Raw genomic sequence first — 24283 nt, forward strand, 5'->3', positions numbered from 1 at the left:
CGTGAGGCTGGCTACGAAGTGCGGCCGCCCGCCCAGCTGGCTCCTTAGCGGTGGCGGTTTTCTCCCCCGTCACCCCCGGCTCCAAGTATCGCAGGTCTCGCCGCTCTGCCCCCCCCTCGCTGCTCACCGCTCCCGTTCCAAGCGGCGGCGGCAGCCTGGGTCGCCAAGCGTTCTGTGCGCATGTGCACGGAACGCTGTGGCACTTTCAGGGGGATTTAAACATCCCCCCGAATTTTTTTCCAAGTGTTAGCATTTTTGTGCACACGTGGGGACTGGCCCATGTGTGCACAAACCTCCCCCGGCCCCCCAGCTACCCCCGGAGCGCTGATTTAGCGATCCGCACTCCGGGGGCAACTTCGCTATTAGATATATAGATATCGAGAGATGCTTCGGGTGGACAGAGTTGACAGAGAAATTTTTCTCCCTCTCCAAAAATACTAGAACTTGAGGACATACAATGAAGCTGATGGGCAGTAGGTTCAGGATGGATAAAAGGACATTTTTCTTTACAGAGTTATTAAAATGTAGAATTTGCTGCCAGAGGATGTAGACCGAAAAAACTAACTTCCCCCCCACCATAGAGAACAATGGAGGAAATGGGGCAACCTGTTTGGGGCCCCACAGAATTGGACTCCCTGGTCCAATGTTCTTGAGACTTCGTGGGTATCTTTGGGGGAGGCTCCAGCAGCTACCCTGCAAGTTTGGAGCCTCTCCCTCAAACCCCCTCCCATCCAGCCCCCAAAATATACCCTATGTTTTCGCTATTGACTTCAATGGCCCATAGGCTGGCGGAAAGACTCCCAAATCTGCTGGTACTGCCGAAATTGACATGCAGGAGTCTTTCTGCCTGATTTGGCCGAATCCGAATCTGGCTGAATTTGTTTTTTATGCACACCCCTAGTTGAGAGTCAGACTCAACTGTGCGACTGAACAACAAAACGTTGAGAGTAAAAGCAGCTTAGGGCTGATGCTTTTGAACAGGAAAATGTACGGCAAGGAAAGGGTTAAAAATTTCTTTTTGATTGTGCTGTCTTCCTTATTGAAAAAAGAGCCCTATTTGGATTCAGAAAAATCTTATAAAATGAACAATATGTAACCTGCGGTTTGACCCCATAAGTAAACAACTTGCCTTGACCTGGGTGGGCCAGCGTAGCCTGATCTTCTCAGCTCTTTGAAGCTAAAGTAGTGTTGACCCTATTTAGTACTCGGATGGGAGACCATTAAGAAGTCCAGGGTTGCTATGCAGACGCAGGCAATGGCAAACCACCTCTGCTGGTCTTAACTTCACTTTCCATCACGTGTTTCAGTTAATGTTTCAGCTGAGTGTATTTGCTGCCATCTAGTGGATATTCCTGGTTGTACTTTCATATTAAAGCATGCAGAAACATTCTTTTGAAACATTTATATTTTTGCAGTATTACAGAAGTTTCAGACATAATTCAAAGGGGGGAAATTGATTTAAGGGGAAGGGCTAAACTGCTTATAAACATATAGAGGTTAAGGCCTTATCTTCATAGCCATGAGTGTGTTAAACATGCTCTAATTGTGGTCATTTATGTCTTTATCAGTGAAGTTACACTTTCCCTTGATCGTAGAGTGTTGATCTAAAACTGTGGCCTGGGATCAGGGGTCGTTTCGTAGAGAAAGAGCTAGGGGAACTCATTAGCATATACCACACCCCCTGACATCACTGGAAGTGTGTCATAAGGCCACACACACCACCCCCAACAGTCCCAGCTGCCACTGGCGGCCTTGCAGCTCCCCTGCCGAGCCCCATGAGGGGCCCGGCGGTGGACCTGCAAAGCCGGCGGGAGTGCCAGGAAGCCCCGCGAAGGCCCTCCCTGGCCCCAGGCAGGCAGGAGTGGGGAGAGGCAGGGAGGAAGCAACTCACCCTCCCTCTTCTCCTGCCTCCTCCTGGCTGAATGAGGGCCGGAAGCGGGGTGGCCGGAAGCAGGGGGCGGGGCTTCATTATGTGCCCCGCCCCCGTACCTCACCCGGGGGAACTGCGATCCCCCGCGATATGACCTCTGCCTGGGATCCTGCCAAGTCCTTTAAATGTGGACAGATCATCATATATGCTATCATGTTAGATGTAGATATAGCCAAACTCTGGCATATCTTACTCAGGGGTCATTTGGGGGGGGACGCGGGGGGACGCCATCCCCCCGGGTGAGGTGCGGGAGGGCGGGGCCTGGAGCTCCCTGCTGGTGCCCGCTGGAGGTCGCCACCGGCTGTGGGGAGGACACACTTCCGGTGATGTCAGGGGGTGTGGCATATGCTAATGAGTCCCCCTAGCTCTTTTTCTACGAAATGACCCCTGATCTTACTTAATGTGTTGCCCCTTTCTTTAGCGTAGTACTGATATTTTCCCTGTCACATACATTGTCCTGTGTCATTACCAATACTAAGTTGGGGGTTTGGGAAGTGCTGTACAAAGAATAAACAGCCAATGCAATTCAGTGTGTAGTTTTCATGCTCATACTTGCCTGTTCTAAATATTTCAGATCTTTTGAGTTGATAGGTTGTAGTTTCTAATGTATTTCTCTTGTGTCATTTCTCTGTTGATTCAGGTACAAATTGGTTGGGCATAATTCCAGCTACTGCTCACTTTGTGGTCAGTTGCAGGTGTTTGTAGCTCCTTGAGAAAAATGCATTCTGGAGCCCTCTCCCTCCACCCTCCAGGGCTGCCCCCCCAACTCCACCCTCCTTAATGCCCTCCCCTCCAACCACACTAAGGAGGGGACAGGGTAAGCAGGTGGGGAGTGTAAAAAATATACATCAAGGAGGTTACCCCACAAAATTAGAAGCAGCACATGTGGCTTCAAGAAGTTTTAAGAAAGAGGTCTGTTTGCTTGCCTAGCTTACTTTGTTCATGAACAGCTGTTTACAAACCAACAAACCACCAGTTTGGTGTAGTGGTTAAGTGTGCGGACTCTAATCTGGGAGAACCGGGTTTGATTCCCCACTCCTCCACTTGCACCTGCTGATGTGACCTTGGGTCAGTCACAAGCTCGGGCACAGCTGTCCTTGAAAAAGAGCAGTTTGTGTCAGAGTTCTCTCAGCCCCACCCATCTCACAGGGTGTCTGTTCTGGGGAGGGGAAGGGAAAGGAGTTTGTAAGCTGCTCTGAGACTCCAAGTGAAGGGCGGGGTATAAATCCAATCTCTTTTCTTCTATTAGTTTTATTGTAACACTGTTACATTTTGTGTTGTTGCAACCTATATATACTTGTATGGAGGAGTATAAACAGTTTAAATAAAGAAATAATATGAGATCAAAGTGTGTCCCTTCTTTCCTTTGAATTATTCTTACAAACCTTGAACCCATTACATTTACACTTATTTTGAAGTCCCACGGGGGGGGGGGGAATTCACCCCTTTTATGCAATATGTATGTGTGTATGTGTATCTCCTTTTAGCTAACTGAATTCACAAGCCACACCCAAATGCAATTCTGAAAGTGGTAATTTGTCTAGGGAAAAAGTTTGTTCTGTATAAAGTAAAATGGGGTCTAGAGCATAGATGGTGTTGCTGTGAGTTAAAGCTGCAACACCTTTAAGTTAAAAATACAGCACTGCCATCTAGTGTCTGGTTTTGATAACTGCATAATTTCAGGCTTTATTTTCTTCTGCATTTTATACATACATAACAGTTGAAGAATTTACAGATCGCCATGATGCTTCGTAACAAAGTTACATAGAAATTACCATGCTTCTGTATACTCCAGCACCCTGAACTGAATCCAGAGGTCACTTTTTGCATACTTTCAGTAGTATGAGGGAATAATAATTTACCACTTCCTACCTCCTGCTAAAGTCCACTAAGCTCTCCAAAATGCTGCTTCTGTTCTGTATGGGAACCTAGGAACAGTGGGATGTGAACTTCAGTAGGAGGAGAGTGGTTGAGAACTGACCTCTGGCCAGGTACTGTATAAAAACATTTTCAAATCACTGTTACACACAAGACAGTGTTTATCAGCTTAAAGTAACAGTGTATCAAATTAGTTAAGCACAAACATTAAAAAGGTTTAAAGTTGTAGAGTTTCAGGAGACAATGTGACAGTTGGGGTAGGGGCTGAATTTAACACAGGACCAGAGTAGAAGGGCCATTTTTATAAGATTGGTAGCCTCTTATGGCTGCAGTGATTAAGTAGCCATTTCTCTTATACTAAATCCACTTTTATTTGTCCATCATAGCTTATCCAAAGTATTACAATAAGGATGATCTACTCTTAAATTTGCAGTGCATGAAGCATGGATGCAAGAGTGCTTGCAGATAAAGATCTTTCCCACCCTTCCCCTTTCCCACTGCAGTTCTCTGAGACCTCTGGAAAGCAGAAGCTGGAGGTCATGGGATCCCCATGGCCAAAAAGGGAGATGCTCCATGCGAGATTTCTTACAATGGAACTCACCAACAGCTGTTGTGATAGAATTCATAACTGTGTGATTTACCCACACTATAGGGAAAAAAATCCTATGACAGTATGAAAGATATCTTCATATGTAGTGATTTTTAGCTGGCGGTATCTTTAAACCAGTCATGCCACTTCCACTTCAGTTGCTTTCCCCCCTACATCATAACCGATTTCAAATGGTGCTAGACAAGGACTAAGACTCTGAACACCAAGAGAAATCGGTCAGCCTGTGTAAGAGACGTTGTCCCAGTGGCTTCTTCTGTTTAAGAGAATCTGCAGGTCCTTCAGATCATTAGCACTCATAGCATAATCCCATCTAAAAAGGTCTGAAAGAAGGTTGCCCGAAACAAGCATTAACACATACAACATTAACGGATATTTTGTCATGGTTCTAAAGGAGAGGGAACCTGGAGGACCACATCTTCATAAAGGCTTCAAGTTAGGACATGTTCAGATTCTAGTACTAAGTCATGTATTTAATTTAGGTTTTATCTGTGGATGTTTAAATGGTAGTAGTTATAGGTTACTGAGGGCCAAACTAGTTATTTTGAAATGCCATGAGGACCCGATCCTGATTGCGGCACAGCACTGAGAACTGAGGTTTTCTTGCCCCCCCCCAAGCACCTTATCTAATGCTGAAACAGCCACACACCCCACCCTTAGCTGTTTTGACACCTGAAAAGGAGCAGGGGAGGGAAACCAGAGCACCATACTGCGGCAACATTTTAAAATTGCTTTCAAATGGCAGCAGCAGCCTTGTGGTGGCCACGAGGACACCAACATGTCTAGTTTGGCCCAGAGTATCATATTAAAACAAGAACCAAAGTATTCAGTGACTGCAGGCACAGTCATATTTTTTGAACTCTGGTAGTTGAATTCCCATAATAATATTTATTTATTTAAAACAATTAAGCACACACCCCCCCCCAGGGACCTAAGGTGGATAATATCAATAAGAAACACAGCATCTTAGCATAAGCATCTTAAAAACAATATTGGTGCTGTAAAGATCCAAAAGACGATTCAAAATGAGAGCTTTAACTTCAAGTGAAGACAAAGTGACTGGGCACACTCAGAATCCAGAACCTGCAGCCTGGAAATCAGGCTTCACTAAGGTGTGATTCAATGGCACTGAAAGGGATGGCAGTAGCCCTTGACAGCAATGAATAAGATGAACTGCACAGAGAACTGCACATTCACTTTCTGTGAATGCAGATACTAGCCAATGTAGGAGCTGCCCTGGGTAACTTAGGGCCAGAGTACAAGGGGCAAGTGGTTTCCAACTCAAGCTGCGGCGATTAACTAGCAATTACTCTTGTACCAAGTTCAGTTTTATTTGTCCAGAATGGCTTATCCAAGGTATTTAAATGATAGTCTAATGCAGAGGTATCAAACATACGGCCTGGGGGCTGGAACCGGCCCATCCAGGGCTCTTATCCGGCCTGCAAGCAACTGGGGGAAACCAGTCCAAATGTGGACCCCAAGGGCCTATATTCGGGTATTATACCCCCTGCTGAGATCCCTCCCTTCCCCACACACAGGCCCTCACCAAGGTCTTTCCCAGATCTCCAGGGATTGCCCAACCCAGAGTTGGCAACCACAAGGGGTGAAGAGGGCTGGTTTGGCCCTGAGTTCTGCTGATGAGGAGTATGGGTCAGTCAGCGGTAAAATATCTGCAGTACGTGGCATTACATTTTATGGCACACATGACCCAGCCCCCCAAAATGACATTTATGTCAGATCTGGCCCTCATAACAAATGAGTTTGACAGACTGCAGATTTGACATTAGACTCTAATTTCAAATCTGCAGTCTGTTAGATCCTATGAAGGACGAGTGCAAGAGTGCCTGCAGATGCAGACCTCCCCTCCCCCGAAGTTCCCCGAAATCTCTGAAAAGCAGGTGCAGAGTCATAGGATCCCACCTGGAAAAGGGACTGCGTGTGCAGATGTGTGCTGTATGTACAACTCGCTCTGATCCATTTGTTGCAGCAGGGTACATGACAACCTCTTCAAAAGCAGTACATGCCTGTTTGATAATGGAATCAGGGAAGGCTAGATCCAGTCTTCCTTGAACAGCTACCAGACAAACTACTAGTGTGCAGCTCCATCAGTGTTCTCAAACACTTCTTATATTCTTGCCCTAATTTAAATATTAAATTTAAAATTCAAACACTGTACCTTACTAGCACACCCGGGCCAGCTGTATCTTACCAAAACAGTATTCATAATCTGGTGACATGATGTGTGCTGCAGTTTACAGTTCTTCTCCAAATCCAGTGCTGTAATTCTTGCTCCTAGAACACTGATTTCAAATGGTGCTAGATACAAAGATGGAAAAATCTAAGCCACCATGTGAAACCAGCTTCCAGAGGAAGACACACTCTTGTTGTACACCATCTTCTGAGTCCATGAAGTCTTCCTTCAAGATTCCTAGAAGGAAATACCTTTTTTTTGGTATAGAATATGTACAAACCATTCATTTTAAATGGAGCACTGAAGAAACTCTGAACAATTCAACTTAAAACCTAAAAAATTCAAAACATTATACAAGATAACTAGGCTGCTTTATAAGAATGAAAAAAGTCACCTCGGAATAAAATTTTAAGATTTGCTTCAGATGATGCAAAAGTACTGCATTTGTCTGTCTTCACATATTTATATGGTAAACAGATAAAACAGATTTTAAATCATTTGATGTTAACCAGTATCTATACTTTCTTCTCATAGCACTGAATAATTGCAGGTGCAATTCTTGTTAGCTTTACTTAAAGGATGAATATAGGGTTGCCAAGTCCATCTTCCACCCCCAGCGGGGGACTTTGGGGGTGTTCCTGGAAGGGGTGGGGCATCCCCAACGTGATGATGTCACGTTGGGGACGTCTGCCGCCCCCCCACCCTGCTGTGCGCCGGATCTCCAGAAACAGCAGTTTTCTGCACTTAAAGTAGCCGGCAGCCGGCGTTTCCCCTTTAAGAGAAGCTGCGTTTCCCTTTTAAGAACGAAGCTGGCTTTTCCCTGCAAGCTTGCGGAGTTCGCGCTTGGGATGAAACACGGGTTGCACACCCTTAAAGGGAGAGAGATGGGTGGCTGTGGGTGTTGGGGGTGGGGCTTCCCCCACTGGCCATCTGGCCGGCGGCGGGTAGAACCCCCCCCAAAAAACGGGGGGCCCCTGGCAAACTGGGGGGTTTGGCAACCCTAGATGAATAACAGTGGGCTCCATACAGCTAAGGTTAACTAAGACTGTCAACCTGCTGCTGAAGAAATATTTCCAGGGGCCAAACAAACCTCTGAGGGAACCCAGTTCTTTCAAGGGACCATTGACCTACAGGTAGAAGTTCTCTACTCTACTCAAGTGTTAAAGGGAAACTGGCCATCTGCTCCATTTACAGATAGGGATCTTACTTGTTTCCTTCTGCTCCTCTGTGAGGCAGATGCCTACCTTTCCTTACCTGTCCTAACCATTAGGAGGTGAAAACCCATTTACTGTGTTTAGCAGCTGCCAGTCCGAGAGGCTATATATTGAGTACATGGGGTCTGCTTAGGCAACTGCAACTTATGTGGGCCATTGTGACTATTTCAGTATTTCAGTACTCTTCACAAAGATTTTTTTTTTTTTGGTAATCTCTGCTGCTGTTTCTTTCCTGGTCTTTTCTGAGATATTTGTTGTGTTTTTACTTTTTGTTCCTGATAACATCTTTCCTAAATCCAGTTCTTAGTCAGATTCATTACTTTATTTCACTTCTGTTTTATACCACCCTTTGGCATACTGAACTGCCACTCAACAGTTAACAAAGCAACTATTTGGTACAATTTCTTTCTATCCGGTCACTTACATGTATTGCTATTACAAAGGCACAGACCTCTCTCTCTCGCAATATAATTACTCTCAACACTCACTCATGCATATTCTTCCACTGGCCACTTAGGTTTTTTTCTTCTTCATTTTTCAAGTTTCCACTTCTTTCTTCATGAGTTTTAAAATTCATGTTATCTGAATCTTTTCCACCTTTTAATCTGCACTTTGATGCCTGGCTCCTGTTCTGATTCATTCAACTTTTCTCTCTATTCTTGATAGCTTCATGCTGACTTTCTTTCTTGCCCATTTTTCTTTTTAACACATGCTCACACTCTTCAGTTCCTGCCTTGATTTCTTTGTAATCTTGTTTCTTGTCCACTTCCAGGTAACTTTTACTTTATTCTAAATTTGCTGTGGTAAAAAAGAAAAAAAGAGTAGCATGTGACCTGCCCTGGAATCTGTGAACTGAAAGTATGTAGGATATTTTTTACAGATAGCAACATCTTTTTCTTGTCCTTGGAAACCTGTGATAGTCAGGCTTTAAATTCTTAGCAATTTTCAGTAGCTCTTCTGGTTGGTCTTATGCATGCAATGTTTTTCCTATTTTTTAAAAAAGAATTTGGATCATCTAACTCAGAAGTTCCCAACCTTTTTGAGCTGGCAGGCGCTTTTGCAATTTTGACACAGTGTGGTACAGTGGCTGCTGCTGGAGGTGGGGGCAGCCACACAAAGTGGCAACCACATCTTGCCTTCAGTCACACAGTGAAGATCCTTGGGCTGTGGTGACAGCTGCTGTCAAATCAATGTTTTTAAAAATCTGCACAGCCAATTGAATCTCCCATGTGCAATCAAAAGTCATGCTGGGCAAGTGTTTTCTACAAACACTTGGTGTGTGCTAGGAAAAGTGCTGGCAGGCACCGTGGTGTCCAGAGGTCCCATGTTCGGACCTCTGCTCTATTGTCTCATGTCTCTTTTATTTCTGTCAAAGCTCCTAACATTTTAATGTTCAGTTTTGATAAATAACTTTTAATGATTTGTTTTATTCTTTATTTTGTAAGCTGACTCAGGTAGGTTCCTGGAGAGGCAGCATACAATTCTTCTACATAAATAAATAAATATAAATTTTGTTTCTTCTCTGTATTGTACCTAATACTCTCTTCTTGATCCTTTTTGGTATGCTTCATTCTACTTCAATATATTATTATTCTTGGACCTTTCTTCTGCACTCTACTCTACATCAGGCCAATGTTGTTGTTTTTCTTTTCTTCACTCTCTTCACTCATTCGTTCTGTCCTTTGTTTGTTTCTGTCTTATCATGCTAACTTCTCTTTTATGCTTTTGTTATTGGCTCAAATTTCTCTTCCGTTTCTTCTGTTGTTGGTCTTCCCAAAAGGGTCTGTGCTTGGTGGTCCTTCTTTTTTCTTTCTTTATTCTTACATCATGTTTTTTCATTTCATTTGCTATATGATTTTTATGCAGGCAGTATTCAATTATACCTTCCATCTGTGTCTCCTTCTGTTCTTCAAAATACGCCTGCCTTGATGGCTATTTCCACATGAGTATCTCGTGTTATGTTGGAAAATGCAGAACAACACATTAACTGGTTTTTCTCCTAAAATCCATGTTCTTCTTTTTCACTGTATCTGGATGATTCTGGAGATCATTTTATTCAGCCAGTCTTAAAAAAAAGAAAGAAAAAAGAGAAAAAATAGTTTGTGTTTTGCCTTTCAGATCTCGTCCATTTCTCTAACTCTCCTTCCCTCCACCTTCTTTTCCTCATGCAGCTCATCTGATCAGATGATATATTTTCTATCTTTTCCCTGTGCTCCCCTGACCCTCTCCCTTCCCACTCATCGCCATCTCCTCCACTAATATCTTCCCTCACCACCACATGAGTTCCACTTCTCTTGTTTTTATTACTATACTCAAGCACATCACTATTTTATTTCTTTAAAAATGCTTTTAAAAAACTCTTCTTGCTCCATTAAGCTCCACTAATTTATTGTCCAGTTTCTCTTCTGTCCTTTGCTTCTAAACTCCTGGTGTATATTGCTTATTCCCACTCACTTGATTTTCTTGCTTCTTCCATTCCTTTCCTCACCCCATATAATCTGACTATGCTCAGGGCTGTCCTTTCTCTATCAACACCAAAGACCAATTTTCAGGACTCTCCTTCCTCCTTGACCTCTCTTCTACCTCTAGGGCAATTAATCATCCTCCTTCATGCCCTAGGCTTCCATGACATGGCTAGTTCTGCTTTCTCTCACTGTGTTAGGGTTAGTCAGGAATCTATTTTCGGCTCTCTTATACTCTCTCTCTCTCTAAACTCTCTTGGAAGACCTCATTCAGTCTCGTGACTCAGGATCTCTTATATACCAATTTACATTTCCAACTACCCGTATCTAACATTTTTGCATGAATGTTTCATTGTTGTCTAATTATGTGTCCAAAAGTCAGGACCCGGACCCACCTGGGTCCAGTTTGCGGAGCTGCGGGGAAAGGTGAGAGCAGGGAGCAGCCCTGTATCCCCCCTCCCCTTCTTTGCCAGGCGGAGGGAGCAGGCCAGAGTCAAGCGTGGGAAGCTGGAGCCTACCTGATCCAGCACTGACTCTATTAGCTGTCTTGAAGGGGATTCAGGGGCACGGGTGCTGATGGCTATTTAGGGCACCACACTGCCTTGGCTCACCATTTTTGGCCACTGGACAGCTTGGCCCACCCTCCCAGCCCTTTAGTTAGGTATTTGCAGTGGTTGCATGTGGCTCTGTATACTTGATTTCTTGTCACAACTTGGAGGTGTCAGCATGGGGCTGGATCCATTCTCAGGAAAAACAGCCTGCGTGCCCATTTCCTGAGTGTGGGGATCCCTTTAAGGGGTCATGGCATGAGGGGTGAGTGATACGTCCAGCCCAGGGGCATGTCTGGGTGGCAGGGGAGACCACCTCTGAGCTTCGGCCCTAGTGGGATCCAAAACCTGCTGTCCCAAGGTGACCAACGGATCACTGACTGATGGGCAGTTCAGTCAATGAGCAGGATCCTTACCCCATGCTGTGCCAAGGCTTACTACAGCTGTAAGCAATAAAGCTGTGGCCAATTTTATCCCACTCTTTCTGAAAAATGTGTACATGTATATTATTTCAACTGGGAAAAACTTTAAATTACACTAGAATTTGTGGGTTTAGAGGAACTTTCGACCTGGGTGCTCACCTCGGCCCTTCCCCTTGGTGCTGGAGCTGCAAATGAATTTATCGTCTTTCTTTCAATCTTCCTTTCCTTGAATATTCTCTTTATCGACAATGCCACCACAAACCAGTAATCAGCACAAAGCTTTTTTGTGCAATTCTTCACTATCCTTTGATCCTCATATTTACTGTTGCCAGTCATGTCGCTTTTCCTTGCACAATGTAAAAAATACTAGCCCCTCTTATACACAATCCTGACAAAAAACTCTGATCCTCTACTGCTTTGACTGCTCAAACCTTACTCTCTCTGACCTTCCATGTATCTTGTACATTCATTACAGGGATTAATTTTTGCATGGCACCTAATATAGTGATAAGCATAATAAATGGTGGTGACAATGAATTCATTTGTTTCATAAACAATTTCTGTTTCACAATTAAAGTCTCCCTTATGACCCAACCAGCAGAGAAAGCATGCTCCACTTGCTCCATTCTAATAAAATATTCCTTTTCTTCATAGTACAATTTTACTGTCCAATCCTAAACAGAGTTAAGTCCATTGATTTCAATAAGCTTAGATGGGTGTAACTCTGTTTAGGTGAGCACTACTAGTGTCCTAAATAACAAATATCTGGCTTGCAGATCCACCAACTATATTCATGGATTTCACCATAGACACACCGTGTTCAGTTTGTGGATGGCATTGTCACTATAGTACGAATGTTTAAACTTCAGTTTCGTACTTACTAGTGGAGAATACCGACACCAGGGAAGACGTTTGTCATTTAGTCATACTAAACTGGAAGAACAGAAATGCCAAAAAATCTGCTTCTTCACTTTATTTACATATTTATTCAATTCAGAGCTGGTTCTTGATAGCTTTCTGTTTCAGAATTCATCCTTAAGCTAGATGAGCTGTCCTGTGGAGCAAGGAAAAAATAGCGATATTTATATATTTATTTAAAATATCTACATGCCACCTTTTCACTCACTTTAGGGTCCCAAAGGTAGTGACCATGCAAATAATTGAAAAAGCATTTGAAATATAGGAGGACCAATGAGAGTTAATGAGGAAATGCCAAACAAAACATAAAAGCATTCAACTGCTGGTGCAAGACAATAATGGAGGGAAACAGATGAATCTTCCTGGGGACAAAATTCCCGAGTTCCACAATGGAGAATTCCCTTTCCCAGGTTGCCATCCATCTAGCCACAAAAGTAGGGCTTCTGAAGATGACTGTAGCAATCGGGTTGGTTCATATGGGAATAGGTGGTCCCTTAAAGTATGTTGACTTCAAGCCATATAGGGCTTTAAAAGTCCATAGTAGCACCTTGAATTGAGGTCAGAAGCAAGGTGGCTGGGAAAACCCCATATGAAAAAAGCCCACAGAAAAAACCCCATGGTCATAAATGCTCACAGGAAAAAAGCCCACACAGAAAAATACCATGTAAAGTGCCATAGATGTTTATAATTGTGGATAAACATTCATCTCCATTTATGAGAATGAACAGGTATTACCTATATTTTATATTGTTATTTAAGGTTTAAAACATGTCATATTCACATGCAACAATTTGTGATTTTATCAAGTACAATCTTTTTTTAACATTTTATTTTTAACTATGACAAACAAACAAACATACACAAATCTGGGGTGTTCCATTTCATCATTAAACTGTCTAAAGTATCTCATACAATGTCTAAATATCTATTTTCTATATTCCACCTTATTTTTATGTATATTCTTTTGCAAATGATTTAAAATAAGGTTCCTGTTCCTTTCAAATTGGTTATACGTCAGTCTAATCGATAAGATCTTTAAAAAATTGTATAGTCTCTCTTGTCCAAAGGGTGTTGACCTTCTTCTCTTGCAAATGAGTGTAGTTTCAAATATCCAGCAAGTTTTAACCATTTTTGTAGGATTTCATCCTCTTCTTCAGTCTCTGGTTTCTCCTCTTAAGTTTTAAAGTCTTAATTCTGTGTCTTTCCCCCTTATATGTAAAGGAAATAACTTCTGGATGTAGTCCTCTATATTCAGTTCTTTGGATGATTAGAGGTTCAATATACTCTTTATTTTCCTCTCTCAGAAGGAAAATTTCATTTTCTGCCGTAAGGATTTCATCTCTTGTCATTATTTCATATAGTCTCACATTCAGTTCTCTAAGCATTTTGTTTCTTTTTTATTTGTTGAGTTCATTCTGTAGTCCATGTCATTTTGCTTGCATACTTTCATCTGTATTTTCTGTATCCATATCTCTAATAAAGATGTGTGTCCTGTCAGTTTGCTCTTTCAACTGGCTAATCTTCTGCTGTAGGAGTAAGTCTATCTTAGATTGCATAGAGTCCAGAGCCATTTTCACAGCTTTTTCTACTATTGGAGTAATTGTTTCTTGTAAGAAAAGTTGGAGATCTGTAACTATTGGTGTTAAAACATTTTTTCCTTCTTCTACTCCAGCCATTTTAAAATATTGAGTTAAAAACAGAGACTCTCTCAGCTCTTTGTCAATTAAATCTCTACAATCACAAAGCTTTCTGTGTTTACCCAATTACATTAAAAACAAGAAGGTTCCCAAGCAAGACAGACAGTCTTATCATTTAGTTGTAATACAGACTTATCAGTTGTTTACAAGAACCTCAGAACATAATATACTTTACAATTTTTAACAAACTGCAAAAGTATACACAATGAGTTATAAGGAAATGATGTAGTGAAAGTTAAAAGTATATGCTTAATAGTTCATTAATTCTTCCTTCTTGATTTTAGTTTATGGTCCAGATAATAAGATGGGGATATTTATAATCCAAATTAAATGTCTTTTTATGAATCCTTATGGCTCAGTTATAATTCCAGGGATAAGTTTCTATTTCAATAGTATAGAGTCTGATGCTTATTACAGTATTCCAAAGATTTATAATCCACAATATGGTTTTGTAATCCAAAGTATAATGATATCACATTTATAAATCTGTTTCACAATTTTCTTCAGACATCAACCTTCTCTTCTCTAGCCCAGTAAATTTATTAACAAAGCCTTTCTCTTCTTTTCTTGACTGCTTTAGAGAAGTGGGAGGGGGGGAGAGGAAGATTCTTCACCCCTCCCTTTCTTTCCCCCTTACAAACGATTTAAAGGGCTAATCAGTGGAAAGGTTCCTAGTGATGTTGCAGTTAAGGTTACTCACAGTGATTTATCTTCTTGGATTGTTTTGTTGAGATGTTCTGTTTCCCCCTTGCCCAGGAGTCACGACTTCATGTCTATGGTTGCCATGGACGCTCTCACTGAGATCTTGCTGGAGGCAGTCTTGGGCTTCCACCTGCTTGCTGCCGCTCGTGGGGAGTCCGAGTCAAGCCCCTTGCCATGAGCTCCTCTCGGAGAGCTCACTGGAGTTCTGGAGCCCCCGAACTCCTCTAAAGGAGCCAGTGATCCAGTGGCTTCACAGGAGCAAGTCCCCGAGCCAACCATTCTCGTTGCGCCAAAAACCAAAATCCATTTTATCAAATATAATCTTAATATAATAATTCTCTTACATATTGGCCATTTCTAGCTTTCTCATTCGCTGTGCAGTTCACTCCATCAGCCATTGGCCCATCAACTGCTACTCAAGAGTAATCATGTGCCATTGGCTAGTATTCTGGTCATGGACTGTAAATAAAGTAAAAAGTGCCATTGGCTGGATGCTGGGTCAGCTCCTGTAACCTGCCCATTGCCACCCCAGCCACCCCTGTCAAAATAACTGCCAAACGGCTGTCTCTTTTGACAAAGACACTTTTTCCTGCTTGGTTCCTGTGGGACTAACTTTTCCCTCAGTGGCTGTTGCTAGGCAACCAAACTTGGTTCTGTCAGTAAAAAGACAAAGGAATGAAGCCCTTTCCAGGCCTCTGTGGGGAACTCATTGGGGCCAGTCCTGACTAGGGTTGCCAGCGCCCGGTTGGGAAATTTGTGGTATAGAGCCTGGAGAGGGTGAGGTTTGAGGAGGGGTGGGACCTCAGAGGCACAATGCCATAGACTCCACCCTCCAAACCAGCCATTTCCTCCCGGGGAACTATTGTTGCCAATCCCCAGGGGATCACTCAAAATTATAAGTGCTTTTCAGGTAGCAGAGATCAGTTCCTCTGGAGAAAATGGTGGACTCTGTGTCATTATAGCCTGCTGAGGTTGCCACAGCAAATTGACGCTGAGTGCCTAAGGTCGGGCACTCTCCCAGAGAATCTTTCTAGAGCTCATTGTGTTTATTTCCACAACAGGCCTTATTCCTAGTTAAATAATAATTTTGTTATGTTATTAGAAGAATTTTAAGTTGTTCAAAAGCTGTGTATACTAGACAGTCTATATCTAACATCCTTCTGTCTTTACTTTAGAAATTACTTCATACCAACATTACAAAGGTTGACAAATGGTAAATTAATAAATTTAAAGTATTTAGTTTTATTTTAAAATGTTTCTATATAGTGTTTAATTTCTGTAGTTATTGTTTTTCCTTCTTAAGAAAGTTTGTTGATAACAAAATGGTCACTTTTATTTCCTGTAGTTTCCCTTCCAAGCCTTTACACTCAAGAGCATTAAAGCCCTCTTCATACAGGCCACTTTTGTGTAGCAATGAAGTACTTTACTAATAACATAGCAAAATTATTTTTAATTATACATGATAAAATCACAACACAAATTGCTCCATGTGAATATGACATGTTTTTATCCTAAAATAACAATATAAAATATAGGGAATACCTGTTCATTCTCATAAATGGATATGAATGTTTATCCACAATTATAAATATCTATGGTGCTTTATTGTTGTTGTTCAGTCACACAGTCAAGTCTGACTCTTCACAACCCCATGGACCACATCACACCAGGCCCTCCTGTCTTCCGTCATTCTCCAGTTTGCTTAATTTCATGTTCATTACATCAGTAACACTGTCTAACCATCTGATTCTTTGCAGTCCCCCTTTTCCTTCAATCTTTCCCAGCATCAGGGTCTTCTCCAGTGAATGTTCCCTTCTCATTTGGTGGCCAGAGTATTTGAGCTTCAGCTTCAGTATCTGGCCTTCCAGGCAACAGTCAGGGTTGATTTCTTTTAGGATTGACTGATTCGATCTCCTTGCAGTCCAAGGGACTCTCAAGAGCACCATAATTCAAAAGCATCTATTCTTTGGCGCTCGGCCTTCCTTATAGTCTAACTACTGGGAACACCATTGCTTTGACCATACGGACTTTTGTTGGCAGGGTGATGTCTCTACTTTTTATTATGCTGTCTAGGTTTACTATCGCTTTCCTCCCAAGGAGCAGGCATCTTTTAATTTCATGGCTGCAGTCACCGTCTGCAGTGATCTTGGATCCCAGGAAAGTGAAGTCTGTCACTGCTTCCATGACTTCCCCCTCTATTTGCCAAGGAGTGATGGGGCTGGATGCCATGATCGGATACCAGATTTTAACCAATTTTAACTCCTAGATTTTAAATGGTATAGTTTCATTGTTAGCCGCCCTGAGCTCAGAGAAGGGAGGTATATAAATCCGAATTATAAATAAATATAAATAAATAAGTAAAATAAAATACCATCTGATAAAGTGTGCATGCACACGAAAGCTTATACCCAGAATTAAACTTTGTTAGTCTTAAAGGTTCCACTGGACACAAACTTTGTTCCAAAGCTGTAATTTCTAAGACATAGAGATCAGATTTCTCCAAAATCCACACACTGCTAGGATATCCAGATTTTTCTCCATTGTTTGCTGCAAACCTATGTTTATTTATTTTTGAGGTCCTTTGTTCCTAAAAACCAAGTCCTGTTATAGGGACTAATGACAGATCGAGGGAACCACTAATGACAGATTGAGGGAACAGATTGAGGGAACCACTATCCACAGAATTTGAGAACACCAAAAAGACCACCAAGGAAGTTCAGGATCATGATGCAGAAGCAGGCAATGGCAAACAACCTCTGAGTATTTCTTGCCTTCAAAACCCCACAGGGTCACTATAAGTCAGCTATGACTTGACAAGGGGAGGAAATCAAAGCAAGCCTGAATTCTCCCTAGGAGCTAAAATGACTAAACTGCTATCATACTTTGGTCGCATCATGCAATGACAAGACTCGATGGAAAACATAACGGTGCTAGGACAAGTTGAAGGCAGTAGGAAAGAGAGGAAGATCCAACGTGAGTTGGACTGACTCAGTTAAGGAAGCTGCAGCAATCAGTTTGCAAGACCTGAGCAAGGCTATTAATGATATGAAGTTTGGGGGGGTTATTAATTCATAAGGTTGCCATAAGTTGGAAGCGATTTGGTGGCACTTAACACACACAAAAGAGGAGGCCATTATGCTGAAAAAACTTCCATAACAGCTTCTTTAAAAGATGAACAACAACAATGTAATTCTATATGCAATCCAGTTTTCAATGAGATCTTGCTTTACAAATATATAATGAAAGGTTTTTTACTTTTTAACCAAGGATTTAAACTTTGTGGTTTCTTCAACTGGATTCATTCTATCACTAAAAATGTCATGTCATTTTGATAACTGTATTGTTTCTTTTCTGCATATGGTTTTGGTTTGTGACTATTTACAATACTCACTGATAGGAATTCACATTCATATTTTCTTCATTTCATAAAGCTCAATTGCATAATAGTTCATCTTATGGATTACTTTTACAATTTAAGAATAATTCATTACAACAGAAATTATAATATCAAATAATTCAGGCTCAGATGATAACAGACAGACAGATGGTAAGAACTATTAACTGTTTTGGAATGGAAAGAATTGATACTAAGGTAGTATTTGCTAGTTAATACAACTAAACAGAAGAAAGGACTACCTGTGTCTTTGGATATACAAATCTCCTTTACCTGTAATATTCAAGGCATAAGTAGTACATTTGCTATGTTGTTTTGGCTGTATGAAATATTGTTACTTTGTTTTAAATTGTTTGTCAGCTGTCCTTTATATACAGTTTTTGTTCTGCTTTCAAATAGACATCCAAACAGGACAACTTTGATTGGAATTATTTGTGCTGACAAATACACATATGAACTAACAATGAAAGCCACCTTGAAACTGGAAATGACAAGCCCTATAAACAGCAATGGGATGGATCTTTATGTATGTTCTGCTGACAGAAGAAGGGTGCTCTTCTCCAAATCCTTCCTTTTCTACAGCTCCCTGACATAGGTGGCTTCTTGTATGTGAGGGTCCTATGAGCCTGTCACATCCTGGGGCACCCTAGCCCTGAGGGAGAATAGGTGGAACATTGGCACTGTCCTAAGCATGCCAACAGCACTATAACAGGGAATAAGGAGATGTCCTGGGGATTGGTCAGGGCATAGCAGGAACCAATAGGAGGAAGGACAACCAAGGCTAGTTCCCAAGGCAGAAAAGACCTACTTGAGGGCAAAGGTCTTCTTGAGAAAAAATACGTACTCAGGAGAAAACACAGGGCAGCAGGAACTGGGTGAGTCCAGGAGGAGGATAATTATCTCTAATATTAAATTATCTGGTTTGAATAGTTTTCCAAGACTCTATAACAAAAGTATTTTGTCATACCTGTCTGGTGTCCTGGTTTGAGTACTGATGAATCTGGGAGAGTCAGGTTTTAATCCCTATACTGACATGGAAGCTTGCTGGATGACGTTAGGCCACTCACATACTCTCAGTCTGACCTACCTCAAGGGGTTGTTGTGAAGATAAAATGGAGTGGAGGAGAACGATGTGAGCCACTCTGGGTTCCCACAGGGGAGAATGGCAGAATATCAATTCTGTCTAGCACCCAGACTGCCAGCATTCCCAGAAGAAACTGAATTTTTGCCTTCCCAGGTAAAACAACACAACTCTGCAGTATAATTGAGTACCAGTAGTACACAGGGTATCTTTAATCAACCATTTTTAAACCCCAGCTCAATCAGGTTACTTAGACACATGTGCTTGGGTGTTTAAAGTTGTGTGCACAATAGTCATACTTTGTTTGTTGCAGGAAATGCTGGTGTGTCATGAGTTATTTCTGCAGCATGAAATTTTTTTAAAAAAAACTGCACAAAAAGACGCTAAGAAAAAATATAGAACAATTTACGAATGAGTAACACAAGTATGACTGATAGTAATACACTAATAATACCACTTAAGTAGTATTTACACAAATTCAACTGGTAAATCCCAATTTTTTTTCAGAAGTCCAACAGGTAAGTTATCAACAATCCAACAGTTAAGTCTACAATTTCTCAATAATACAATGAATGCAGTGTTTACAAAAATCCCACAGGTGAAACCAATATTTATACAGGTAAGTTTTCAACAGTCCATCTGGTAAGTAGACAATACTTGAAATCCAACAGGTAAATCTATACTGGAGACAAAGAATCTGGTTTTCATAACTTCGTTTCGAATACTCTTCCTCAGTAGAGGCTAAATGTAGACAGCATATTAGTAATCCTGTACATCAAAACAGTTAACAAGACTCAAGAAAATCAATAGTTACCTGATTAGGGAACTCTTAAACAACTCTTCAATCTTTCCAAGGTAAAAAACAGCAGCAAAACAGCCTTCCTATATGGAACATATGCACATTTTGATAACATAATGATAATGATATAAATAATAATAATAATGCCCAAGAGGAAGAAAGTATCACACTCACTAATTTATCAGGAGAAATATATTAATAGGGCAGCCAGTCAATATTCAAAGAGGAAAAACCTTCAAAGTCTTATGTTGCTGGTATGCCTCTAAGAGGCTACAATAATCAAACTGATTTCTATACCACTAGGAATAAGACCCGTTCTGGAAATAAATACAACGAGTTCTAGAAAGAGGCTCTGGGAGAGTGCCAAGGCCGTGGGCACTCAGCGTCAATTTGCTGTGGCAACCTCAGCAGGGTATAAAGACACAGAGTCCACCATTTTCTCCAGGGGAACTGATCAATTGTAATTCTGTTGTAATTCTGAGTGATCTCCAGCCCTCACCTGGAGATTGGCAACAGTAGTTCCCTGAAGAGAATGGCTGGTTTGGAGGGCAGAGTCTATGGCATTGTACCTGTCTGAGGCCCCACCCCTCCTCAAACCTCACCCTCTCCAGGCTCCATCCTTCAAATCTCCAGGAATTTCCCACCTGGAGTTGGCAACCCTATCTCCTTCCCAGCCAAGCATCAACCTACGTTCATTTGCCCCTCACTGTTCAGCTTTCCATCTCCCCCACACACCGGCAGCCTCTACCGTGCTCTGAAGCCCTGACTGCCACGTCACCTTGGCTGTCATGGGGAGAGGGGCCTCTCAGCAGGGTAAAAAGACACAATGAGTTTTCTCCCAAAGGCCAAAATAGGTGTGGAAAAGGCCTTTTACTGACAGAAACCAAGCTTGGTTGACCAGCAGCAGGCACTGAGGGGAAAGTAAGCTTTCCAGCTCTGAGTAGGAAAATACTTGGAGGTTTGGGGGGGTGGAGGGCAGCATTTGGGGGAGGCGGAAGGGCATAGCTCCTACCTGGAGCTGGCAACCATACTCAGGACTGGCCCCAATGAGTTCCTCACAAAGGCGTAGAAAGGGTTTCGTTCCTTTGTGTTTTTACTGGCAGAACCAAGCTTGGATGCCTACCAACAGCCACTGAGGGAAAAGTTAGAATGCTTTGGCCGGTGGCCTCTATGGCATTCTATTCAGCTGAGGCCTCTCCTCTCCCCTCCCCAAACTCTGGCTTCCTTACCTGGAGCTGGCAACCCTATGAGTTCCTCACAACAGCCACTGAGGGAAAACTTTGGCCCACACAGGAGCTAAGCAAGAGAAGTGTCGTCGTCCGGAGACACAGTGCTTCTGACAGAGCACAGTGGCTGAAAGGGGAGTGGGCGGGGAAGAGGAGCAGACCCAGCCCCCAGCCAATGGCATGCGAGTACTCTTGAGTGGCAGTTGATGGGCCAATGGCTCAGGGAGCACATGGAATGTTGCCACTTGAAAACAGCTTTATTATATAGAGAGATAGCTAAAGACTTAGCAAGCAGAAGATTCTTAGTGAGAGAGATGTTCTCAAGATTCTTTGTTTAAAGGGACCATGTACCATTTTATAGAGAATACTCAACAAGATGAAAGTCTTACACTCAGAGATTTGTCAGGAGAAATACATTAATAGAGCAGCCAGTCAATGAGGAAAATCATCAAAGTCTTATGTTGCTGGTATGCCTCTAAGAGGCTACAATAGTCAACCTGTATAAATATTGGTTTCACCTGTGGGATTTTTGTAAATCCATTGTATTATTGAGAAATTGTAGACTTACCTGTTGGATTGTAGATAACTTACCTGTTGGACTTCTGAAAAAGTTAGGATTTACCAGTTGAATTTGTATAAATACTACTTAAGTGGTATTCTTAGTTATTACTATCAGTTATACTTGTGTTGTTGTTGTTCAGTCGCACAGTCGAGTCCGACTCTTCGCGACCCCATGGATCATCTCCCGCCAGGCCCTCCTGTCTTCCGCCGTCCTCTGAAGTTGGCTCAATTTCATGTTCGTTGCATCAATGACACTGTCTAACCATCTCATCCTTTGCCGTCCCCGTCTTCTTTGACCTTCAATCTTTCCCAGCATCAGGGTCATTCATAAATTGTTCTATATTTTTCTTAGCATCTTTTTGTGCAGTTTTTATTTTATTTCTGCAGCAGTCATAATGACTGATCTACGCATAGACTGAATGGCATTTTAGCTACTTGAAAAATACAGGATAAGCCTCAGAGAACATTTGTAAGGGGCTTCATAAAGAGGTAGTACAAAATACAGAGATGCTAAACCTAATGAAAGATGACACACAAATGTGTAGAGACAAAATAAGAACTGACTTTAAAAATCTTAGGATTTTAAAGCCAATAGTTAGCAATTCTGGCTTGGGACTGAAATTTTTGGCTTAATGCAGATGACAAGAAGATGGAATACTTTAGAAGGCAGGTTTACAAAACAAAAAAACTGGAGCAGAAAGGCAAAAGAAAATGCTGGCATCCTAGAGGTATTTCAAGACAAATGCCCTTCCTGTAGTACATCCAGGAAGGTGAGTTACATTAAACTGGTTGGCATGAAACATCCCTCTTTGGTATAACAGAGAGCTTTTATCCAGCTCTTTAATGATACAAGAGTTGGTATAAAAGGTACCTGCAAGCTATATTTAAAACAAGCATTCTTCAGACAGATGGTGTTTCAAAAGAAATAAACAATTTAAGTGAAAAATTTGCAATTTTATATTGCCAGTCACATTTATTAGCAAGTGCTTTATATCTTATTTTTCTGCCTATTCTCTCTCTGCCTCCCTCCCTCCTACTCAACTCCTTAAAAGGACATGAGAAATGTCAACATGAACTGGGCGATGGTGCCTTCCTGGACTCCTACCACATATGCAAATCATCATGCTGCCACGTAAGAAGTTTTGCAACAGCTAATCTGTAGTACCTCATTATTCCTCTTTAACTGAAATAAGACCAGCTGAAGAGGTTATGAAATAGAAATGCCATGTGCTCTGTTCACATGTCTGTGGCTGAAATGCCATCAGCCATTGAGAAAAATGAAGTGAAAGCTTATCTTAGCAGCCATACTTGCCTCCTGAAGACTTTCAGCGAATCACTCCTGGAGGAAATAACTTGCCAGCAAGCATGAAAAACACATAATAATTACAGAAACAGTTTATAGGTGATTTAATGTTAGTGAGAAGCAGCACCCAAAACAAACAGGTCTCTCTCTTATTATGAGGGCATCCCACTGTGGATTCAGTGCTTAGCTGTCTGGCCTTCTCTCACTGGCATTATAACTTCCTGCTATTACCTCTTCCCACCAATGCCCCTTTGTGATTTTTTAAAATTATTACAGCAGAAATACTGCTGCTTCCATGTGGCTGCTTCCCAGACTACTATGGTAAGGCACAGCATGGGAAGATTACACGAGAGAGGTACCAATCACCCCATGAGCCTGTGTGCAGAGTTGTACCAAGCAAGCTTATCATGTACCACTCCGATTTGGTCTTCCTGAAGAAGTCACGTTAGACTTACTAAAATGCACACTTATTTCTACAAATTGCACCCAAATCTTTACAAATAAATTAAAGTTAATATAAAAACAAACTGATGTTTGTTTTATATTATCACATTTCATTATGCCACTACCCACGCCATCCAGATAACATAAGAAACCTTAAGCACCTGGTGATGAGTGGACCAACTGGGAAATAACCAGGCAAAAAAGAGATTCAACAGAGAGACATACAGCTTGAACCCATTTAGACTTCAGAAACGAACAGTGCCAGCAAATAACTCTATGCCACAAAAGATTTACAGTTTATAATGCTATAATGCTATAATGCAACAGTGTTATAGCAACCCCATTGGAATGCCTGGAGTGTTATAGCGCTATAGCGCTTTAAAGTGAACGTTAAAAAAGCCGGAGATTGCCCACGTGGGCAAAAAACGGGGTGGGGGGGGAGCGGGAAAAAGCAGTGCAGTCTGAAATGGCAAACCGCTTCAGATCCAACTCTTTACTGGAAGGGGAAAGCCATGTGTGAAATGGCAGCCCTATACCGGTTTACTCCACGACGGATCAAAAATGGCTTCAAACCAGCTTAAAAAGGGTACTGTGAAATTCCTCGAAGTCTTTTTCAACCTGGTTGCTGTGACCAAGGAAAAAGAGATTAATTCCAGTTCACACTTCACATCTGTAATGCGCTAAACATGCTATTCACAGGCCTGTAAATCAGCTGGTATCCTTTCCTGTTAATAGCAGAATAATCAGCAGTGGGTCATTTACCTCTGCCTAGAGTTTAACGTTTTGTATATACATCAAGGACATCATTCATAGGTAACTCAACAACAAAAACCCTTTTGTTAGCAATAAAATGTTTCAGAATGCTTACTGAATGGTTCTGGATGAAACTCTTACTTCAGTGTTGTA

The 24283-nt window shown here is 41.8% G+C and overlaps 1 long non-coding RNA gene across 1 annotated transcript in view; it reads right to left on the reverse strand.

Annotated features, from left to right (window-relative positions):
- Window positions 1–7561: 7561 nt before the first annotated feature.
- Window positions 7562–24283, reverse strand: part of LOC107123371 — a 46539-nt gene continuing 29817 nt past the window's right edge. Inside the window, exons 2-3 of the long non-coding RNA XR_001482948.1 lie at window positions 12134–12306; window positions 7562–9885 (exon numbers count right to left, since the gene is read on the reverse strand). This is a non-coding gene — a long non-coding RNA (uncharacterized LOC107123371). The remainder of the gene's footprint in view (window positions 9886–12133; window positions 12307–24283) is intronic.

This window comes from Gekko japonicus, unplaced genomic scaffold, assembly GCF_001447785.1.
Source record: "Gekko japonicus isolate JY-2015 unplaced genomic scaffold, Gekko_japonicus_V1.1 scaffold1802, whole genome shotgun sequence".
NCBI classification, from domain to species: domain Eukaryota; kingdom Metazoa; phylum Chordata; class Lepidosauria; order Squamata; family Gekkonidae; genus Gekko; species Gekko japonicus.